Raw genomic sequence first — 21,736 nt, 5'->3', positions numbered from 1 at the left:
TATGTTTCTTCAGGTCTTTATCTCCTTATAAAGGCTCCTGTTCCACATAAAACTTACATTAAACAGATTTGTGTGTTTTTCTCCTGTTAACCTGTCTCTGTCAGTTTAATTTTCAGATCCAACCAGGGAGCCTAAGAGGGTTGAGGGAAACTCTTTCCCCCTCTATAGTGGCTCTGGGCACTTCTGGGATCCAACTGTGGGGAAGTTGAGTTGGGGATACACTGAGTTTGCCCGTGGTAGGATATGTTCATGTGGTTTACAATCACTTCCATAAACAGAGAAGTCACTGCTTTCAGGAACCTTCTTCCCTGCCCCCTTACCTAGCATCATGTATGAGAAGTGAGGGGTTAGGTCACATGGGGATAATAATGTAAATAATGCACCCTACAGTGTCAAAATTACACGATAGGGAGAAGAAACAAGGCTCAAGGCACTGAGGTCAGAAGTTAACCTACGGAAAATTCTTCCAATGATCACATATGGAAATTTGTAAGCAGAGTATCCCTAATACCAAGACACATGGAAGCTCTCTCTCATTAGGCATATACACAATAATGTAGCACAAATACACAAGATTTGTTTTTCTTTTTTGATGGAAATTGCAGGAGATACAGTGGATCTGAATTCCTTTGTTCATAAGGCACAAACCTCTAGCAGCCCTACAAAAAGTGAGCATGTCTCCGAAAGGTTGTGGATCTATGCACCTTAACAATAACTTAAAAAACAAACTTTGATCAACCCTGTAAAAAAAGATTGAATTGTATTTCTATGACCTCTGAAGAAAATATTATAGCCATTGTCATAAAAATGACCAAAAATGGTGACCAAAAGAATGTTGGGACATTAGAGAGAAATGCCAAGAAGTTAATATTTGGGGGTTTTGGTCTATTGCTTTTGTTGTTACAGTATTTATCATCTTTTCGTTTTGTTGTGATTTTTTTCTCATTCTAAATATTCAGGTTTGCATCTAATTTTGCATTATTTTCCTTAAAAAAAATGCCTCAAATTGTCTAAACTTCAGGTCCTACAAAGCCCAAGTCAGCCCCTGAATAGGAGGCAAAGACACAACTTAAAAGACTTACTTTCATTTGTGCAATTACAATTTTAGCCTCTTTCCAATTCTGTGCCTGGTAGAAATGGCTAATTGATGCCTTTTTCTTTCAAATGTGTTGCTGTTGAAGAAAATGAAATTAATAAGATTCAATCAAAAGGAGAGTCTAAGACTCCTGTTTGAATTGGAAACTAATTACTGGTCTTGAAACAGAACCACAAGAGGTTTTGTGTGTAAGTGTATTATTTAGTGCAAAGAATAATTTTTAAGAACACGTATCATGCATGGATGTATGCAGGTAAATGTATATTTGTGACTGCTTGGAGCTCTGTTCTGAAACCAATAATTAGTTTTAATTTCATATTCAAAATAATGAATGGCATGTATTTGAAATGCAACTGGCTTGTTCCGGCAATACACACTGGAAGAACAGGAAAAACAGTCTGTTGGTTCTGATCAACCATGTTTGTTATTTTTATCAGTTTACTCCTCAGGCCTCTACAAATGAGCGAGTGACTCTCAAGAAATATGAAACAGGAAGAAACCTACATGTAGCAACTACAGGAGCCAAATCATGAATCCCATTTTTCATCTTCAGAAATACAAATCATTATCATTTATGTTATTTAAAAAGTGAGCTGCATAAGATAATATTTTCACACTGAACTGACACAATTTCAAGCCAAAACAAAGACTTTTAACAACTCAGGTTATTACTAAGTAGGCACCATATGTTCAGATTATTTCAAAAATAGAAAGTGTTCTTTTGAAGCACCAGCAATAAAACGTTGGTCAAATCATTTATTCAAGATGCATTTGGTGTTTTTGTGCACTGCTGTATTCCTAGACAGGACTTGATTCACTGTAAGTGTTCAATACACAAAGCCCTCATGTAGCGGTTCAACAGCACTGAAGTACATTAGAGTTTATGTGAATGACACCCCCTAGAATTGTGTTATATTCAACTTATGTGACCAAACTGGTGGCCCTGAAAATTACTTGTTGAATGAATGAATGAATGAATGAATGAAAGAAATATGATGAGAGCCTTCTGTCACCTCTGTACCAGACACTGAAGATATGCAAAGAAATAAGACAGTCCCCCAATTTAAAGTACTCCCCAATAGAGAGAGACTTACCAATTAGAATGTAATAAAATGCTATACTTGCTAATCTAGAGATATGACGAAGTTCCATGGCAGTGATTAAATCTGCCTAAAAAGGTTGAGGAATCTTCCCAGAGGCAGTGACATTTGGGCTTGGTAAAGGATTTCGCTAGGCAAAAAAAAATGAAAGGAAAGGCATTCACAAAGAGAAAACAGCCTGAGCCCAAACCTGTAACTGTGAAAAGACAGACTGGTAAACAGTGCGCAGCGAGTGTGGCTCAGGTGTAGACGTTATTAGAAGTGGCAGGAAATATAGCTAGAAAGGCTGGCACTGAAATAGAAAGGAACTGTAATCGCATTCATTTCTGAATTCCCCAAAGCACTTAGTGCAGTGCCTAATATATAATCAGTGCTCAGATGCTCAGTAGGATGGACAGAGTCATGCAAAACCGGAGCAAACTCTTCAGCCTGGTTCAACACCGTGACAATCAGTAATAACCACAAATTTTCACCTACTATTAATGAATTGCTTTTTAGAACATTCAGAATATAATTTGTCCACTGATACTTTGAAATACAAACATCTCTGATTTATATGTGAGTAAACCTGACTTGCTGGAAGAATTTGTCACTCCTCAATTAATAATAAATGCTCACTGTAGGGGGAGAGTATAGTTTTGTGGTAGAGTGCAGGCTTAGCATGCATGAGGTCCTGGGTTCAATCCCCAGTACCTCCATTAAAAAATAAATAAAATAAATACATAAAATAAATAATAAATGCTCACTGAAACTACAGTTAATTTTGTAATACCTCTCTTACAAAATTTTGTAGTAAACATTTTCTTTGATAACATCTAAAAAGGAATGCTCCTCTCTTGTTCAAAATCTTGACACAACATAAAAAAATAAACTCTCAGATTCCTTTAGATGCCTAAGTTATGCTGAATAGTTCATTCATACATTATTAATTTTTATACATTTCATGTTAAAACTCAAATCCAGTAAGAGACTTTGGGAATAAAATGTACAGGGTACAAGGGAGAAAGCAGAAATTTGCCTAAGTCGAAACTAAAAAACATTTTTTAAAAAAGAAGAGACAGCTGCTAGGGGAATCACACCACAAACAGCCCCAGGCTGGAAAGTGCTCTCATCCCCTGCTGGGCCTGGGCTCCCCACCTCCTCCCAGGGACACAACTCGGCAGGAGGCACCGGCAAGGCGGACCCCAGGGCAACAGGAGCTTGGCCTGCCTGGGTAGCACTCTTCATCTATGTGGGCTGGAGACTCCCCTTCCCCACCCAGAATGGGGAAGTTCCTTCCACACACTCAAGCAAACCAGCAGGGACCAGTGGGAACCCCAGTGGCATGAGATAAACCAACAATGACGCTGAAAAGTCTCTGAAAATCAGATTGTCATTGGAATCACAGTACAGAAAAGTAGGCCAGAATCTGCATGATAAAGCTAAACAAAGTGACTGTCTGATAGAAATTTAAAATATAGTTCAGTCCCCTAACATAATAGCTAAAATGTCCTGAACATAATTTTTAAAAAAATCTTCTGCTACACCAAGAAACAGGAAAATCACTACCTGCATGTGAAAAGACAGTCAGCTAACACCAATGTTGAAATGAATCTGATGTTGGAATTATCTGACAAGGACTTTGAATCAACAATTATAAAAATGATTCAATAAGCAACTTCAAATTCTTCTGAAACAAATGAAAACACAGAAAATCTCAGAAAAGTATTTAAAAAGAACCAAATTATAGAACTAAAAAATAGCATAGCAGAAAAATTTTAAATCCTCTCTAAATAGTCTCAGTAGTAGAGTGAAGATGACAGAAGATAGAATTAGTGAACTTGAGAACAGATCAATAGATTTTACCCAGTCAGAACAACAGAGCAAAAATAAACTGGAAAAAAAAAAATGAACCAAGTCTCAGGAACCTGTGGGCAATAATGAAAGATCCAACATTCACATCATTAGAGTCTTAGAAGAAGAGTAAAGAAGAGGAGCTCAAAGAATAGTCAAATAAATAATGGATAAAACTTTCCAAATTCATTCAAAGACATAAAATCACAGCTCTGAAAAGGGGAACAAACCTCAGATAGAATAAGCCTAACAAAATCTATACCAAGACACACAAAAATTAAACTTCTGAAAACTAAAGATAAAGAAAAAGCCTTAAAATAGCCAGAGAGAACTGGCACATTACCTCTAAGAAACACATATTCAAATGACAGTGGATTTATAACCTGAAAACATAGAGACCAGAGGGACGTGGCATAATGCTTTTCAAATGCTAAAAGAAAATAACTGTCAAATGCATGAATTTGACACTCATTGAAACTACCATTCAAGATTAAGGGAAATAAAATCCAGTTATAATGCCCCCAACCCACAGCAACTGATAGAGTTACTAGACAGAAAATCCCCAAGGATATAGAAGAATGGAAAAATAAATCAACCAACAGGATCTAATTGACATGTATAGAATATTCCAACCAATAACAGCAGAATATACATTTTTTTCCAAGCATTAGAGCAGACTTTCAGATGAATGAATTCAAAAGATTCCACATAAACAGAAATATAGTTGGACTAATTATATAAAAATTGATTATGTTTTTAAATTTGTTAAACACCCCAGGTAGATAAACTTCATTGAATTCTATGTAAGTAGAGAAAGCACCTGTTAACTAAGAAACATTGTTACATAAAAACTAAGGGGATAAATCAGTTAACAGAGTAGAGAATATACTATTTCAGTGAATGCTACATCTTTGTAAAGAATACTAGGGCTTAAAATAATGATTAATGGGTATTAATTGAACTCTTTGGGGAACTATTTACTGAAATACATGATATTTTCTGAAGGACAATGCAAAAATTTGCTACTTGTGGAAGAGAACCAATAGAGACAATTTCTTTCCAAACTACTGAATCGTATCCCTCTCTTGATCATCCAACAACTTCATAATTACTTTAAGAAAACTGGATTAGACACTTTGAAACAGACACAGACTTCCTTCTGCAGAGTTATCACAGACAGGGACAGTGTTAGACAGAGATTACAGAAAAGCTCTCATCAACTAAAATGTATCTCAATTTAAAATTCCAGCACTGACATATTGTAACCATGACAGCATGAAAGCCCTCCTCCAGTTGTACAATAGAAAGATAGGATCTTTCGGCACGAAAAGATTAAGTAATGAAGCAGGACACATTTCTGTCACTTCTACATCTGCCTGCTGTGCAAGCACATAAAGAGAGAAAGAAGCCGTCAGTTTGAGGAGCATTTTCCAATCTGGAAGCTTTTAGGAAAATCACAGGGCACTGAAGAATTACAGTTCACATAAGAACTGATTAGTGTCACAGTCAAAAGAGGGAAAGATTTTGTGTCCTTTTGCAACAGGGATTTGTCATCCATGAGCAAAGAGAATCACCTCCTGTAGTCATAGAACTAAAGTTCTAGCTAATTGAAAAAAAAAAGCATCCATTGAAGTAAAGCCTTCACTGGCTCTTGATTTAGTACTAAATTGATTTTAATTTTCATAAATGCAAGGCAACTTTGACCATGTTGTCAACATCAATAATGCTGTGGGACCCAGGTTGCTCCAAGGTTCTGTCCTAGAAAGATAACCTGGCTTCTGTCAATACTGATTGATGTTCTGATTCCCAATAAAGTATAATTTTTCAATAGCCAGGTTAGCATCATTGCATCAATCCCATTAAACAGGACTGACTTCCCATCTTTCCCAGTCAAGGAAGACATGTTTGACAAGAGCAGCCTCTTCACTGGGAATCACTACTCACAGGTCTTGGCACTGCTTCCTTCTGAATTTTAGCTCAGAGCTAACAGGGAGTAGCAAACATATAACTATGTTATTCAGCAAAAAAATTAAAAAAGGAGAAGAGAAAGTGATTGGGAAATTTAGTGTTTTAACAGTATCTAAATCAATTATTTACTGAGTACAAGAAGTTTTAGCAGGAAAATCATTCAAGAAAGGCTGGAGGGAATCTGACAAAGCTAGAGAAGGCAGATTTATATCTCATAAACACATTAAAAAAAATAGTGGTGTACTTATCAAGCTATCCAGACTACATTTTATGAAAGTGCTAAATGATACACACATAAACCCACAGGGATTCATGGACCACAAAAGCAAATTCTCTATTACCCTTGGTAAAAGAAGAAAAAGAAATCACAGAAAAGTCAGTCACCATTAAAATAGGCCAGAAAGCTGTACAAAATATATTTGTATCATTAAGTTAAATTCCATCCAATATTAGAAAAACACATCATTCTAAAGAAATCCTTAAAAAGAGTGAAAAATAAAATGTCTAAACCAAGTCTCTATATATTACCTGATGGAAAGTGGTTAAAAGATAGCAACTGGAAAAGTCTGTTTTCAGATGTTTTAGCCTAATTCATTTTGCTTTGGTTGGTTTAATATTATCAAGGCAAAAGTGTTGTATGCAATTAGAAATATTACAGAAAGACCAGGGTGGATCTGTCTTGACAGGAAACAGATTTCATTAAGATGGAGCAATCAAGGATCTTAATAAAGGAACTATTTACAGAGTGTGGGCAGAGTTAATGAAAACAGTAAGAGATGTTGAAGTGCCCAGAGATAGCAGAGCAGGAAGCTGCTACCAGCCTAAGCTGGAAAGACATAAAAGAGTAAATAATGTTATCAGAACTGGAGTCCTGGAGGAGAGGATGCCCAACAGAAGATGTAGTCTTGAGTACCCAGAGCCCCTGCCAACACCCTGAAACAAAGCAGAGAAGAAATGGTGAAGAAATACTTAACTTCTCTAAGCCTCACATTTCTCATATGTAAAAAGGAGATGAAACTAGTGCCTTCTACAGAAGACTGTGCAAGGGACTAAATTAAATAAGTGAATTCACAAAACAGTATTTCTCAACAGGAATATCAATGCCCACAGTCATGATCAATTTGGAAGTGTGGCTAGAAATAAAGTATGAAAATGTGAATGGTTTAATTAAAAGTAAGTCTGAGTAGATTTAAGATTTCCTCAGTGAAAGGTGTCACTGTTGTAAACAGTTGCTTTCTTGAGTAGAACGGAAAGCAGCCCACTGGGAATGTGAGCCGATGGCCAGAAGTATGTCACATACATGCAAACGTATATGCATACTTACGTTTATCAGAGAAATGAGGTTGAGAATAGATGCTCTATAGATGAGAACTCAGTAGTAAAGAACATGTGAATGCCGGACACTGGTTAGCAATCAGGATGGGTCTGTGGATACAGTGTGATTACCTGAGTATTTTTCCCTAATCATAGTAGTCTCCAAAGAAAAAGGAAATTCAGTGAAGAAAGAGGGAGAGACATTAAGGGCTGTCATAATAACAATTAAAAATATAAGTAACTGCTTTGTAATTGGCAAACTGGCATTCTCTGTGACCTAGAAGAATTTCTCAACTTTTTCTCTCTTCACTCCCTTTCTACTGTTCCTCTTCCAAGAAAAAGAAAAAAAAATTAAAAGAAGTTGGATTAGAGGTTCTTTAAGACTTAGTTCTGACATCTTGAGTTGCTGATACAACCCCAAACTTTTAAATTCTCATCTAGCAGTCCCTGGTGACAGAAGAGCAGGCATTACTTAGAGATGTAGTAATTTGCTTGTCATGTGGAAGTGATGCTGTGTGATTTGACATCTGGAATAAAATCCTATGAGCTGGGTTATTGCATACACTTTATCAATGCAGAATTGTCATTTATGCTCCTGTCGTGTGTCATTACTTTTCTTGGCCTTTAAATTTGAGATCATTGGGTTTTTGTTGTGTTTTTTCCTAAACAAGAGTCAGACCAGTCATCTTTTCACAGACTTACATACATAAAAGTAGAAGTGCTTACAATAAACAAAATGTTCTTACTGAAAAAGAAATATCCAAAAAACAAACAAAATAATTTCTCAGTGGTGGCATTTCATGTCATCAAGGATCAACTTTGTTTTAGGATAAAAAGAGGGAAGACATGAAAGAATTTTTAATGAAGTTTCATTTAAAAGTTTTATAATTATATTAGTCACCCAAATTTCACTTCCACTTAATACTGGTTCAGATTACATATAAACATGGTATTGGGTCTTCCTGAGAACTCAATGATAGAGACATTTTCCCTTTAAAATCCAAAATAAATATTTAAAGAAATATAGGCCAAAGAGCTCCAGAGGAAATTAGCTGTGTAATATTCTGTATACCTTAATCTCTCTTTAGGATTGGGTTCAATAGCCTATACATTGATTTTCAAATGACTAGAATATTGTGTCCTCTATAGAGGAGACAACACTTTAATTACCATGGGAGTTGGCCAAAACACAATCCACATTGGCCCGGGTGCTGGGGAGTGCCTCAGGGACCTCTCTTGGCCTAAAGAATTCCTTGAAAGGCTAAAGAATTCCTTGAAAGGTTCTCTCCACTCTTGGGGGTCTCAGCCCACACCAGTCCCCCAAATTCGATGGCTCCTCATGCCTCCAGTATGATTCCAGAGTTCTACTTTCCAAGGAAGTTCCTAGAAAGGTAGTCAAATTGTAACACCTCCTTCAATTTTATAAAGAAACCTAACCATGGCTCATACTGCCTCATTTTTAAGACTTATAGTGTCACTAAGAAGGCACAGATCATGGATTAAGCATATTAAATGAAATTATGTTACAAGTTTCCAGTGATAAAGCAATATTTTACTTGCGTAATCCACCAAGAATCCATCTATTCTAGTTTAAGGTACTATTCCATTCGTGCTTAAAATATGAAGATTTTGTGAGAAAATATTCTACTTTCACTGCCAACATTCTTTATACTCAATTGCATCAGTAGTCCATATTGGCAGAGTTTATTTTTTCCCTCATATATGTAACATTTTTCTTGTGATTATGAAAGTGACACATGCTTATTGTAGGACATCTGGAAAACACAGAAAAAACAAGAGAAAATAATAAATCAATAGATAAGTAAAGATGTCACACACATATACACACACCATATACACTAGATTATCCAGCCACGAGACAGAAGGAAATCCTGCCATTTGCAACAACATGATAAACCTGGAGGACATTATGATCAGTGAACTAAGTCAGATAGAGAAAGATAAATGCTGTATGACCTCTCCTACATGTGAAATCTTCAAAAAAAAAAAAAAAAAAAGTCAAACTCATAGAAACAGCAAATAGAATGGCAGTTACCAGGAGTTGGGGAGTGGGGGAAATGGGGAGGTGCTCGTCAAAGGATACAAGCATTCAGTTTTACGATGACTAAATTCTAAGAATCTAATGTACAACACGGTGACTATAGTTAAGAATACCGTATTGTACACTTGAAATTTGCTAATAAAGTAAACCTTAAGTGTTTTTACCACACACATACACCAAAGGTAACTATGTGAGGTGATGGATATGTTAGCTAACCTGACTTCATGAAAGATAGGTATAGCAAATCATCACACTGCATACTTTAAATATATACAATTTTATTTGTCAATTATATCTAAATAAAGCTGGGGAAAAAAGCTGTTTGCTTTCACTGGTAGTCAAAATTTTTACCCTGCAATCTAGTTTATCCTACTAATTCATTTAAAAGAATAATTGGATTAAAATTGGCTTTATAACTAGTTTAACTTTTTTTGGACCCCATCTCTGAAAAGTAATGCTTCCATTTATATAACAGACTATGAAATCTGTTTTATACATTATTTTATTTAATCTTACACTATGAGTTAGGCATTATTACATTTTAGGAATCAGGGGCTTGGAGAGGTTAAATAATTTCTGAAGTTCATTGCAGCCTCCCCCAGAGGATTCTCATGGTTCCCTCACATATAAGATTCTACTAATTTAAATATTTTTTATCCATTCTATTTTGATTAATTTTTACATAATGGATTCAACTTATAATAGTTAATACAGAGGAATTATTTCAATGTTTCATGAAATATTCATTAAAATTGCCTTTAGTGTCTATTTGTATATTACTTTCATTTGTTTTTGTATACTCTTTGTATTCTGAATTGGGCTTTCCCTTGTGGCTCATTTATCTACAGTATGTTTCCAATAAAATACATTGCAGAAAAATTAAAATTGTTATAATGCAATGCATCTTCTGATTCATAAACGTGAACCTAAAACCTTACTCTTCCTTTAAGAGCTTTCAAATGCCAAAATATTACAAATAACCGCAATTAAGGCAGGCATACATTTTATCCCATTAACTTTGGTATAGTTTTATAGTCTAATAATCTAAATTAAGCTCTCTTCGAGTTGATGAAAAAATAATTTTTATTTTCCTTGTAAAATAATTAATTCTTCAAATTGCATTAATCATCTCTTCCATGAAGACTACTAGGGCTTCTGACCATCCTGGATACTCCTTTTCCCAAACTCCCAACATCCATTCCTGCTACTCTACAACCAAAATACATCCTGAATTTATCCTTTTCTTTTTATCTTCAATGCTACTACCCTGACCTAAGGATCATTACTACTCAGTCACATTAATGCACAAGCTTCCTAACCAGTCTTCCCCAGTTTCCAGACCACAGTTCACACTGAATCTAGAGTGATCTTACTGTAATGTCCGTTAGATCCTACTCTCCCTCTGTTCACACATCTTGGATATTTTTCTATCATGCTCAACACTGCATCTACACCCTTACATGGTCTCAAGCCTGCATGCACTAGCCCCTGCTAGGTGAACCTCTTCTGTCCTTTCCCTCCCCACTCCTCCACTCCAGCCCGCTAGACTTTTGGCTCCGCCCCTCCATCAAGCATGCATCTGACTCAGGACCTTTGCACATGCTCTTCCTCTGTCTGGACAGTTCTTCCTTCAGGTCTACATATCGGACTTGCTTTTATTCCTCATTCAGAACTCAACTTCCCCAGAATGGCCTTTCTCAAACTATCCTCACCCCATCACTCTCTATCGAGTCACATTTTATTTTCTTATAGCCTTTCCTTTATTGCTGTCTGAAATGATCTTGTTACTGATTTGTTTATAGGCTTACTTAGGTCTCTCCCCCTAAGAGAATGGAAGTGCCACAAAAAGGACCTTGTCTGCCTTATTCACCGTTTAATCTTTCCCCAGTGCCTGGAATAGTCAGAGCCTTATGACTTCCGTGGGCCAGAGGCACTTTGACCTTCTCGAGCCCTTTAATTCATACAAAGATATTAAAAGTTGTATTTTATGGCTATATTGGTATAAAGACAAATACACTAATATTATATATTAAAACTTCTATTTGATTAAAAAATTTTTTTCCTTCTTAGGGAAAATTAAAACTCGCTGGTGAGCCCTGGGCACTGTGCCTCCTAATGCAGTAGTCACACTGAGAACAGTGCCCAGGGCATGCTAGGTGCTCAGTTACTGAGTAGATGGCGTGGGATTTAGGATCGTTTGAGCCTGCCTTACTTCCACTCGGCTGATTAATAATCACTTGTATTAAGCATCGCTGGGTGTCCTGTATCTGTAAACCAAGAGGGTGAAGTCAAGATGCTTTCCTTCTGTTTTCTAGACTCCTTCTGTCAAGTTCAGTGACACTGATGGTGTGTGCCATCTCACTTAGGCTTTGATTGCATACATGTACTACCTTTCATTGCTTTTGTGGGTGTCTGACCCATTACTCTAATCTCTGTAACTTCAGGACTGGAATTACATTGTACCTCTTCCTCATTACGTTCCCAGAGTCTACAGTATATGATATGTAATTAATTATTTGCTGGTTATTCATCTGACTGCACTTTTACATTATCATATACATTAAAGAATATAGAAAAAGATAAACTTCAGGCAACATATGGTTAGACGCTGGCTCAAGAGAGAGATGGCTGGAAAGCAGGTAACTGGTATTTTAAAGCAGAGCTTTTCAGTCTTTTTCATGACATGTCATGTTGTGGTACAATAGGAAATGGTCCTATTTGCATAGCAGATGAGTGAATGAATGAATAAATAAATGAGGCTGCTTGAAGCCAGGCGTGACTGATTGAGGGCTCTCATTGTCCTAGTCCTACCACACCAGGGAGGAGGTCAGTACCTCAGCGCAATGGTATCACATTTGTGCTGATGGGAAGGAAAAACAATTTTATTTCTACCTTCTTAGGTTCTTGGCTGATACTCCTCTATAATAAAGGACAGATTATCAAGAGAAAAACAAACAGAATTTTAATAGTATGTATACCTCATTTTAAAGGTTTAAAAAAATACACAGGAAAAGGAAATTTATGTATCATATAGAAAGGAAAAGGAAAAGATTGTAAATAAAAGCAAAACTATTTCACAGTACTTGTCTTTGGTTAGTAGGACCACTAGTTGAGTTTTTTTCCTATCTAATTACATGTATTTCCATTTTAAAAAAAATTATGAACATGTGCTAAATTTCACAAAGAAAAAAATTAACTTTTTAAAATGCAATTCATTGAAAAAAAAATGATGTTGGATCACTTGGTATAAATAATCCGTGGAATATAAATTTGGTTTCGTAGGAAGAGAAATTTCTGTAATGATAGATGTGATGTGGTACCTTTATGAGTAAGAAGGGAACTAAAAAATGATCTATCTCATAACATTCTGAGGGGCTGTGCACATTCATACTCAACAGCGAATTTTAGTAACTATAGTGGGATATATAAAACTGGAGGAATCCTTTGAGCAAATGAGCGGAGGAGAAGGCACATTCAATTCAGCTTTTTATTTGCCTGCATGCAGCAATGTGGTGGCATTCCACTGCTGGTGTATGTCTGATCCTTACCCCCAGCGCTCTATACCTCCAACTAAAACTGTTACATTGGTGTTAGGTCTTTGAAATCTTGTTTGGTGACTGATCTGGTGAACTAATTTAAAGGTACTGATTGATAGTGCTACAATGTATTATTTCTCCTAGATAACACATTTCCACACCCATAAGACTCATGCCATAATTCAAATAGGCCATTTCCACGTCCCATCTCCTCTCTGTAACCAGTGAGAAGAAGCCTGTTTAACTTCATATTGTGATTTATCTAATGATTTCAAAATGTCCTAAAGTTTTAAGGTCTTATCCTAGTGTCAATAATGGAAGGGAGTGGTTGCTTACCCGCAGTGGAATGGGGCAGTGAGGAGCGCTGGGAAGTAGCACCCCCTCCCGCCCCTCCGTGGAGATGGGTCTCACTATTTGCAGTACTTCTTCAGGGGGACTCAAATAAGACTTAACTCTCTTTAGTTGTTAACTTTACCCCTATTTTAAAGGTAAGGAAATCAAGATTCGTAGAAGTGAAGTAACTTGCTCAAGGTCACAAGATGCTGATCCTAAGTTACTATGGCATTGGAACAATTCATCTCATCGCCTAGTGGCACAGAATAGTCATGTGACTGGGTTCCCAGATTCTGTAGACTGGATATTTGAGGATTTACCTGGGCCGTTCTGTCTTGGGGTCTCTCATACTGCCGTCAGACATTAGCTATATGGGAACAGTTGGGGGCTGGCTGGAGGAGCCAGTTGCTGCTCATTCTCTCCCTATATAGCAAGAGAAAGAGAGAGAAGCTAACTTGGACTTTCCATCTCATGGTGGCCTCAGGTCAGTGGGATTGCTAACATGGTGACTGAGGTTTTCAGCACAAGTGTTCGTGCAAGCAAGGTAGGAGTCATATCACCTTTCCTGACCCAGCTTTTGAAGTCACACAGTGTCACTCCTGTCACATTCTCTTGGTTACAAAAAAGCCACAAATCCACTCATTTTCAAGTGGTGGGTAATGGGACTCCATCTCTTGCTGTGAGAGTAGCAGGGTTCTGGAAGGATGGGTGAGATGCGAGATATTGTTGTAGTTTCCTTGAAAACACTATCCAACACAAAACAGTTATATGACCAACTCAGATTCTGAACCTGCAGCTGTTTCATGTCAAACTGTTTGTTCTGCTGCACCAGACACCATTCTCAAGACTGCAGGTATGTTGTAATATAGGAGCTGTCCAACGAGGCAGGCTTCTCACAAAAGGCTAAATGACCCACAATGGGTTAGCTACTAGTGTTAAGTTGCAATTCCTACTCCCTAAAGAATTAATTAAAAACTCTTAGTCTAATATGAGAAAGATACTAGCTTCTTTTTGTTTGTTTCCTTTATGGGTTTTTCTTCTGTGCATCTTCAGTTGGTCTTACTCAAAGCCACTCTGTGCTAGGATACTGTTCTCCTGGTGTTGATGATTTCATTGTTCACAGAAGATTCTAAGGTTTTCCAATGCACTTGTTAGGTTCACCTTTGGTATTGCAAAGGAGGTGTATCTTTTCTGGAAAACACTTTGCAAACTGTCTGCTACTAGTATTTATTACTAGAAAATTTCACCTTTCCCTACTTGCTTGACTACTCATCTTAGTTCTCTAACTCTGTCTTTGACTTATTTTGACACTTCCACTCTTTCTCTTCACCATGGGGAGGTTTTATATTATGAGCCTTTATTGGGATAAGTAACCTCCTAATAAGAACTTAAGCAACATAAAACACCACTCAGCAGAAACTCAGGTGTCAGGTCACTTCCTGTTAATACAGCAAAAACCCCACCCCTACTGTGCAGTTTAATAACTTCTTGCCCAAAAATGCATGAGATGCAGAAGGCTGGTACCTAGTCTTAGAACACTTAGAATACCAAGTGAAATACCAATAAAAGAGTACGAAATTGGCTAGTTATTGGAATAGAGACTCCTCTAGGTAAGGGGAGGGGCTTCAATACAAGATGCTATTGGAGCTCAGTGTCACCCTGATCCCATTCACAGTGAGTGCAGACCCAACGCCTAAACCATTACGACAGCAAAGAAGGGGAAGAGAGAAGACTTTTAGCACGACCACTTAGAAACTTGGATTTCAAATCTCAGTTCCACCCCTGTTCACCTGGATAAGTTCATTTCTGTGGGCCATGTTTATTACCTATAAAACGTAGGTAATAATAACCACATTTTATAATTGCTTTGCAGACTACTAGGTCTGGCAATAATTGGAGCATAATCAATATTCCTGTCTTCTTTCTCCTCTGTTCTTCTGCCTTCTCTCAGGATAGATCTAAGAAATGGGTTGTGACTAGCCCGTGGTCAGGGGTTAACAAGTTTTGCTGTGAGACACTGGGGAGGGTAGGAGCAGGAGCTGAGAAATGCAGATACTAGAGCAGGGTAGATGGGGAAACACAGCCAGTAACAGCTAGTGAAGGTGGAAGTTGGACAGTCAAATATAAAACAATTTTTTAAACAGATATAGTGCCAAAATTATGTAAAGACATGTGCAAAGAAGATCACTGTGGCATTAACTTCAATACAGTGCTTATAAAGTGGAAACATGTTTTATGTGTCTTAATAAGGATCTGGTTTAAAAGGTATGATATATCCATGTGATAGAATGATATGTATCCTTTAAAAAGAATAAGGATAATATAAAAAGAAAACTGAATGTGCTAATTAAAATATCTCCAAGATATGTTACTGAATAAAAAAGCAAACTGCCAACATAATATGTGATTACATTTGTGTGTTTGTGTGTATTTATATAAGAATTTATATAAGAATATACATGATGGTATATGTGTGGAAAAATTTCCAAAACACAAAAAATGGCAGTGAGGATGATTCTGTGGAATGGAGTAGGAATGAAGAACGCGCAGAGATGAAGGTTTTTTACTTGAATTTTTTCACCCTTTTGTATCACTTTATTAAAAAAAAAAAACTGATAAGCATGTGTTACTTTTGAAATGTGAAGAAAATAATTTTAAATGTTCTTTAAAAGCTACTTAGCAGAGAGAAAGAGAGACAAGAAAAACCCAGGATGGCAAGAGGTAGCTAAGAAATTAAATCCCCCTAGGGCATAATTTTATGCTCAGCACTTGCAGCAGAGGGTTCGTAGAACATGAGTCACATTTGTGGTGAACACAGACCAGAAATAGGATAATGAAAATCACACAAATGACCTGGAGGAGCCCACTAGTCGGATGTTTAGAGAAAATCTCTGGATGCTTGTTCATATTTATTTAAGTGGTTCAGTCCTGAATGCCCACTGGAATCACCTGGGGAGCTTTAAAAACCTACAAAGACCTACTGGCAGAGATTCTGATTTAATTTGTGGAGGAACCAAGCATGAGTAAGTTTTAAAAGAGCCCCAGGTAATTGTTGTGTAGCCAGAGTAGGAAACAACTTCATTTAACACTACTTGAGCCCCTTCAGGATAATCAACATGCAGTTCATGCTCATCTAGGACATGCCAGGGACCATGCTATCAGGGAGCCATACAAATATGAAGTGATTAAAAACATTCAGAAGTGGGCAAAGGAACCGAATAGACAGTTTTCCAAAGAAGACATGCAGATGGCCAACAAGTCCATGAAAAGATGCTCAACATCACTAATCATCAGGAAAATGCAAATCAAATACAATGAGAGATTGCCTCACATCTGTTAGAATGACTATCATTAAAAAGACAAGAATAAACAAGTATTGGTGAGGATGTGGATAAAAGGGAACCCTTGTGCATTGCTGGTAGGAATACAAGTTGGTGCAGGCACTATAGAAAACATTATGGTTCCTCAAAAAAGTAAAAATAGAACTACCATATGACCCAGCAATTCCACTCCTGGGTATACATCCAAAGGAAATGAAATCACTATCTCAAAGAGATATCTGTACCCCCATGTTCACTTACAGCATTATTCACAATAGCCAAGATGTGCAGACAACCTAAGTTCTGTTAAGGGATGTATGGATAAAGAAAACGTGGTTAAAGATACACAATGGAATATTATTCAGCCTTGAAAAAGAAGGAAATCTTGCCATTTATGAAAACATGGATGAACCTCAAAGGCATTAGGCTAAGTGAAATAAGTCAGACACAGAAACACGAATACTATATGATCTTAATTATATGTGGAATCTAAAAACGTCAAACTCATAGAGGCAGAGAGTAGAATGGTGGCTACCAGGGGCTGGAGAGTGGGCAAAATGGGGAGATGGTCGTCAGAGGGTACAAACAAACATTAGGTCTCTAAAGCCTATCCTAGACTCTGCTTCTATGGTTCATGGTGCCTGTTGATGAGTTGATTGAATTTGGCATTTGTTCAACCAGTCACCACAGTTTTAGTTCTGTGTGTGGCTGAGAGGGCAAACTAATTAAAAACTGAAAAGAAAAGGTGCAAAAATAATAAATAGCTCTATTGGACAAGGGATGTTTTTTAAAAGGCCAGATGCATGACGATTCCCATTGACTAGCAAAAACATTACTTTAGTCACAAATGCATCCAATATTAACACTCCAATGCAAATAAACCGAGTAAACTTAAATTTCAGCTATCTGAGAAATACTTGATTTTCCATTTAAAAAGAGTGTTAAATTAGTGAGTATCTGACATAGGTATGCTGGGAAAATATAACTACAATAAAATATCCCAACCAAGAAAATCTCTCCACAAAGATAGTGGACAAAGATAATACATTTATTACCAGATAAGCATTAAACCAGAATGTGATGTTCTTCACAGGCAATTCACGAAGAGAGGCAAGAACAGAAAGGAATCTCACCCTTTTATCTAGCTAAGCAGATACGGTCCGTTATTTACATGTTAAGATAAATTATAACTAACTAGTCCTCAAGTGAAAGGATTTGACAGCACCATTTGTCACATAGTTTATCCTAACTTTACCTGGTAATTGGGGTGGCCATCTGGGTAAGCTTATTGACTTTATCCAGAGGAATGACAAACTCATATGTTTACAAGACATAGTTTTGCAACTTGGCATAAGGGGCCCACTGAAGTGAGGTTCCAACAGTCTCCCCAGAAACTGGGAGAGAGGGGTGCAATCTCCCTTACTGTTTACATTGCAGAGATGACTCCCAGGCCCTTGAGAAAGACATTGTTAGGTCATAAAGCTAACAAGAGGCCTACTTAGTCTTCAAAAGAACTTACGTACATTTCAGAGACAGGAGAAAGTCTGTACAAATCACAAGTTTTCTAATGCATCTCTAAAGTAAATACTCTGAGAAAGAGGAAAGGCAAGACTCTGCCCTCGTTTTCAACAGGGAAAATGAAGCCTCTTATTTTTTTATTTGTGTTTGTCCTGAGAGGTAGCAAAACATACCTAGAGTCTACTTTTCCCACTACTGCCCACTACTGCCCAAAGGAACAGTGAGAACACCTGCATGAGGTCACAGTGAGCTTCGGCTTTGAAACTTGGGTCAAATCTTACTTACATTTTCTGGACCTCAATTTCTCCACCCATAAAGTGAAGATATTAATGCTTACCTCACAGGACTGTTACAGAGATTAAAAGTAGTATAAAAAATTAAATGTATCTGAAGTGTTTCCTAAACCATGAAGCCCTGTACCAATAAGTGGTTGCCTCTTACAGCATGTTTTCAGCGAGCCCAGGAAGGCTTTCTCATAAGGAATTCCTGTTATTTCCTGTTGTGCAAAATCCCACTGTGAGATGCTGATTCTTTATCTCTTGAAAATTCAGATGCTCTCAGACAACTAACACATTAGCATCATGTCCAAGTCAATGAGAATATGATTATGTTCTGTAAGCTCCAGAGAGCAGGTTATGTTAGAGAGCAGCGTGGAGTTCAAAGCCACAGTGGGCTCCTGGACTCGTTAGTGGGAGAAAGGGAGAAGGCACTGTGCCAAAAACTGCACAGGGACTACTTCTCACTTCTGTTCAGAGCTAGCCCTGCCTCAAGATCACGCAGAAAAGGAATGACAAGCATTCTTACTTTCCCATCATTCTGGCACTTGATGACTTCCTCTTTTTAGGAGAAGACACAGGACATTTCAAAACATTCCCATGTTCAAATTCTTGCTATCCAATTTGCAAAGTGTTCTATTTCCATTTTTTCCCCTAAATTTTTCAATTAGAGTTCATGAAGGAAAAGCACAATTATAATATGATGTATGAAAGGGGAACCAAAAGATTATCCAAGGCTCAAGAAGGGATGTTGTTGCGGCTTTCATAGGCTCAGGAAGAACATGTATCATTTTCACAGCTGTGTGCTTAGTAAGAATCTGTTTCCCAGAAAGGCTAAGAAACTCTGTGCATCACAGTGTGAGTTTCCTTCAACAATCCTGAATGCACCCCAGCCTCGAGCCAAGCATCTCAAGGTAGCAGGTAAATTTAGAGCAAGGAAGTTCTGCCACAAAGCTCTGTTCCAAAACACACTAGGAAGTCTGCCAACATGTGGAAAACTTGCTGTCATAAGGAAATAGAGGCAACTTACTCAATGACATAGTAATCCAATTTCAGCAGGTTTCATTACACAAGGGACTGTCAGAATCAGGCTCTGCTAATATGACTCACTGGGTCATTCTGACTAATATGGAGCATGTGATATATACACAAGTGCTCCCAGACACTAATTCCTAAGGTGGAAAAGAGAAAACTAAATGGTCCTGGCTGGTAACCTATAAAGAGAAACAGATGCATTTGAACTTAAGAATAACAAGTCAAACATAGCTGACATTTCTAGGCACCCATGAGACCAGGCACTATTCCATGGGCTTAGCCCCTATTAATTCATTCAATCCTTACAGCATTCCTATGAGGTAAGTCTTACTATGACTTTATTTTTAAGAGGAGGAAGCTCAGAAACTTGAGTGCTTTCCTAAGGTCACACAACCAGCAGAGGTAGAGTTGGGATTCAGACTCAGGCAGTCTGGCTCCAGAGTCCAGGGTTCTCATCACTCTGACGTATTTCTTTCCAGGGATCTTAACCCGCAGAACTTTTGTTACAAATCCAGTACTTACATTCCAGTGCACTTCTTCATTTTCTGCTCCAGGTGGTTCAGAGCATAAGCCTTTTCTGTTTCAAATATTTAACGAGCTCTGTACTTCCCACTTCACAGCTGGGTACTGGTGTCCTTACACAGCCTGTTCACACAAGTAAAAATATTTACACAGTCAGTAAGTTACTTTATCTGCAAGTGGAATACAAGACAAATTTGATATTTTTGGTTACCAAACTAAAGTTACTAATTTATCCTATAATAGTTTTTGCATCTATGCCTGAATGGGCTTTTTTGATATAGCCAAAATTACACATTAATTGAAACAAACGAACTAGATTAACAATAATAGTTTCAAAGCAGTTATTGCTCTCCTATCAAATTAGTTCAGTCTTTAAAGATACTAAGAGCAAGTAGTAACTAAAATTACATAGATTGCAGCATCATTAATACTGTTCTTATTTTAAAACTTTTACATTAAACAAAATCATTTAGAGTAAAACTTGTATATTACAATGTAATCCATTCAAGACTCATTCACGATTAAAAACAGTAAGTCAGTCAGGAACATAAGGAATCATCTTTAGCCAGATAAGAATGGTTCACTACTCAAGTCAGGAAATAAAAAAGGACGCCTGTTATTACTACCCTACTTCCGTGTTGTAATGGAAGCTCCAGGCAAGCAGCTAATACAAGAAAAACTAATAAGAAAGATAATTTCTGGAGAAAAAGATAAAAATCATCACTTTCAGATGATATGACTTTCTGCACAAGCCAAGAATATCAAATTTCCTATTTTTCATCACTTTGTTGGTGGTGTTATTGTTTCTACTTTCTTGGAGATTTGCCCAATTTTATCTTCCATCACAGTTTTAATTTCCAGGAGCTTTTCTTCTTCTCTGAATGTTCCCTTTTTCATCGTATCCTGCTCCTGTCTCATAACTGCAATCTCTTCTAATCTCTTTGGCAATATGAGGGTTTTACTTCCCCAATGTTTTCTTATGCTCCTTGCACTTTCCTATTTCCTGTGAGTGTCTCTCTCCCCGGGCCCCTCCCACTTTGTTTTGGCCTGCTTTTCATGCTAGAGGCTTTCCTCAGATGTCTGGTGATTCTCCGTGTTTCCGTTTGTATTTAAGGGTCATGACTGGAAGCTCCCTGGGTCAGGGAAGTTTGCTGACTTGCAAGAAACTAACCATTTCTCTGGGCCACTCATAAGTAAGTCTCTGAAGATCTTTCTCTTGGATTCATTTCTTTCTGACGTGTTCTGTTTAAGAAGTATTAATCTGACTTCTAGGGATACTGACACCAAGAGGGAGAAAGGAACTGAGGTGTTCCTCACTCAGCATGCAGACCTTCACTCAATGCTCTGTTTTCTGGATGTGCCCCTACCCTGTCTTCGCTGTGCCAGTCCCCCTGGACCATATCCTGCCTGGTTCAACTCCTCCAGAGTAGAAGAGGAGTATCTGGAAGCACAGGGCGGGACAGGCTCTCTACATACTGCCCTGCTTCCAAAATTCTCTTTGTATTTCTCATTGGGTATTTTCTCCTCTCCATTTTAATCAGCTCTGTGTCTAAGGAGGCAGTGGAGATAAATGCCCTTGTCGATCTGCCGTGCTTATCCAGCAGCCTGTGCTTGAATATGAGTCCAAAGAGTCAATTTCCAGCACCATCCTTGCAGCGGTGCCTCAGTATCAACAGGTTATTAGTTTTGCAATGCAAGAAACTCAAGGCCACAGTAGTGTGAAGTGACGAAAGCCAAAAGATGCAACATCAGAAAGTGTTAAATTCTGCAAAGCCACTATTGCTATTGCAAAAACTCTGGCGAGTTCTCAAAGGGAGCAGTAAC

General features: G+C 37.6%; 1 long non-coding RNA gene across 1 annotated transcript in view; it reads right to left on the bottom strand.

Moving 5' to 3' along the window:
- The window catches only part of LOC135321754 (uncharacterized), a 155,174-nt gene that overhangs the window by 57,656 nt on the left and 75,782 nt on the right, over positions 1-21,736 (bottom strand). The window contains exon 3 of the long non-coding RNA XR_010381792.1: positions 19,913-20,035. This is a non-coding gene — a long non-coding RNA (uncharacterized LOC135321754). The remainder of the gene's footprint in view (positions 1-19,912; positions 20,036-21,736) is intronic.

This window comes from Camelus dromedarius, chromosome 7 (assembly GCF_036321535.1).
Source record: "Camelus dromedarius isolate mCamDro1 chromosome 7, mCamDro1.pat, whole genome shotgun sequence".
Taxonomy (NCBI): Eukaryota; Metazoa; Chordata; class Mammalia; order Artiodactyla; family Camelidae; genus Camelus; species Camelus dromedarius.
The sequence above is the reverse complement of the archived record's forward strand: the minus strand, read 5'-3'. Positions and strand labels throughout refer to the sequence as shown.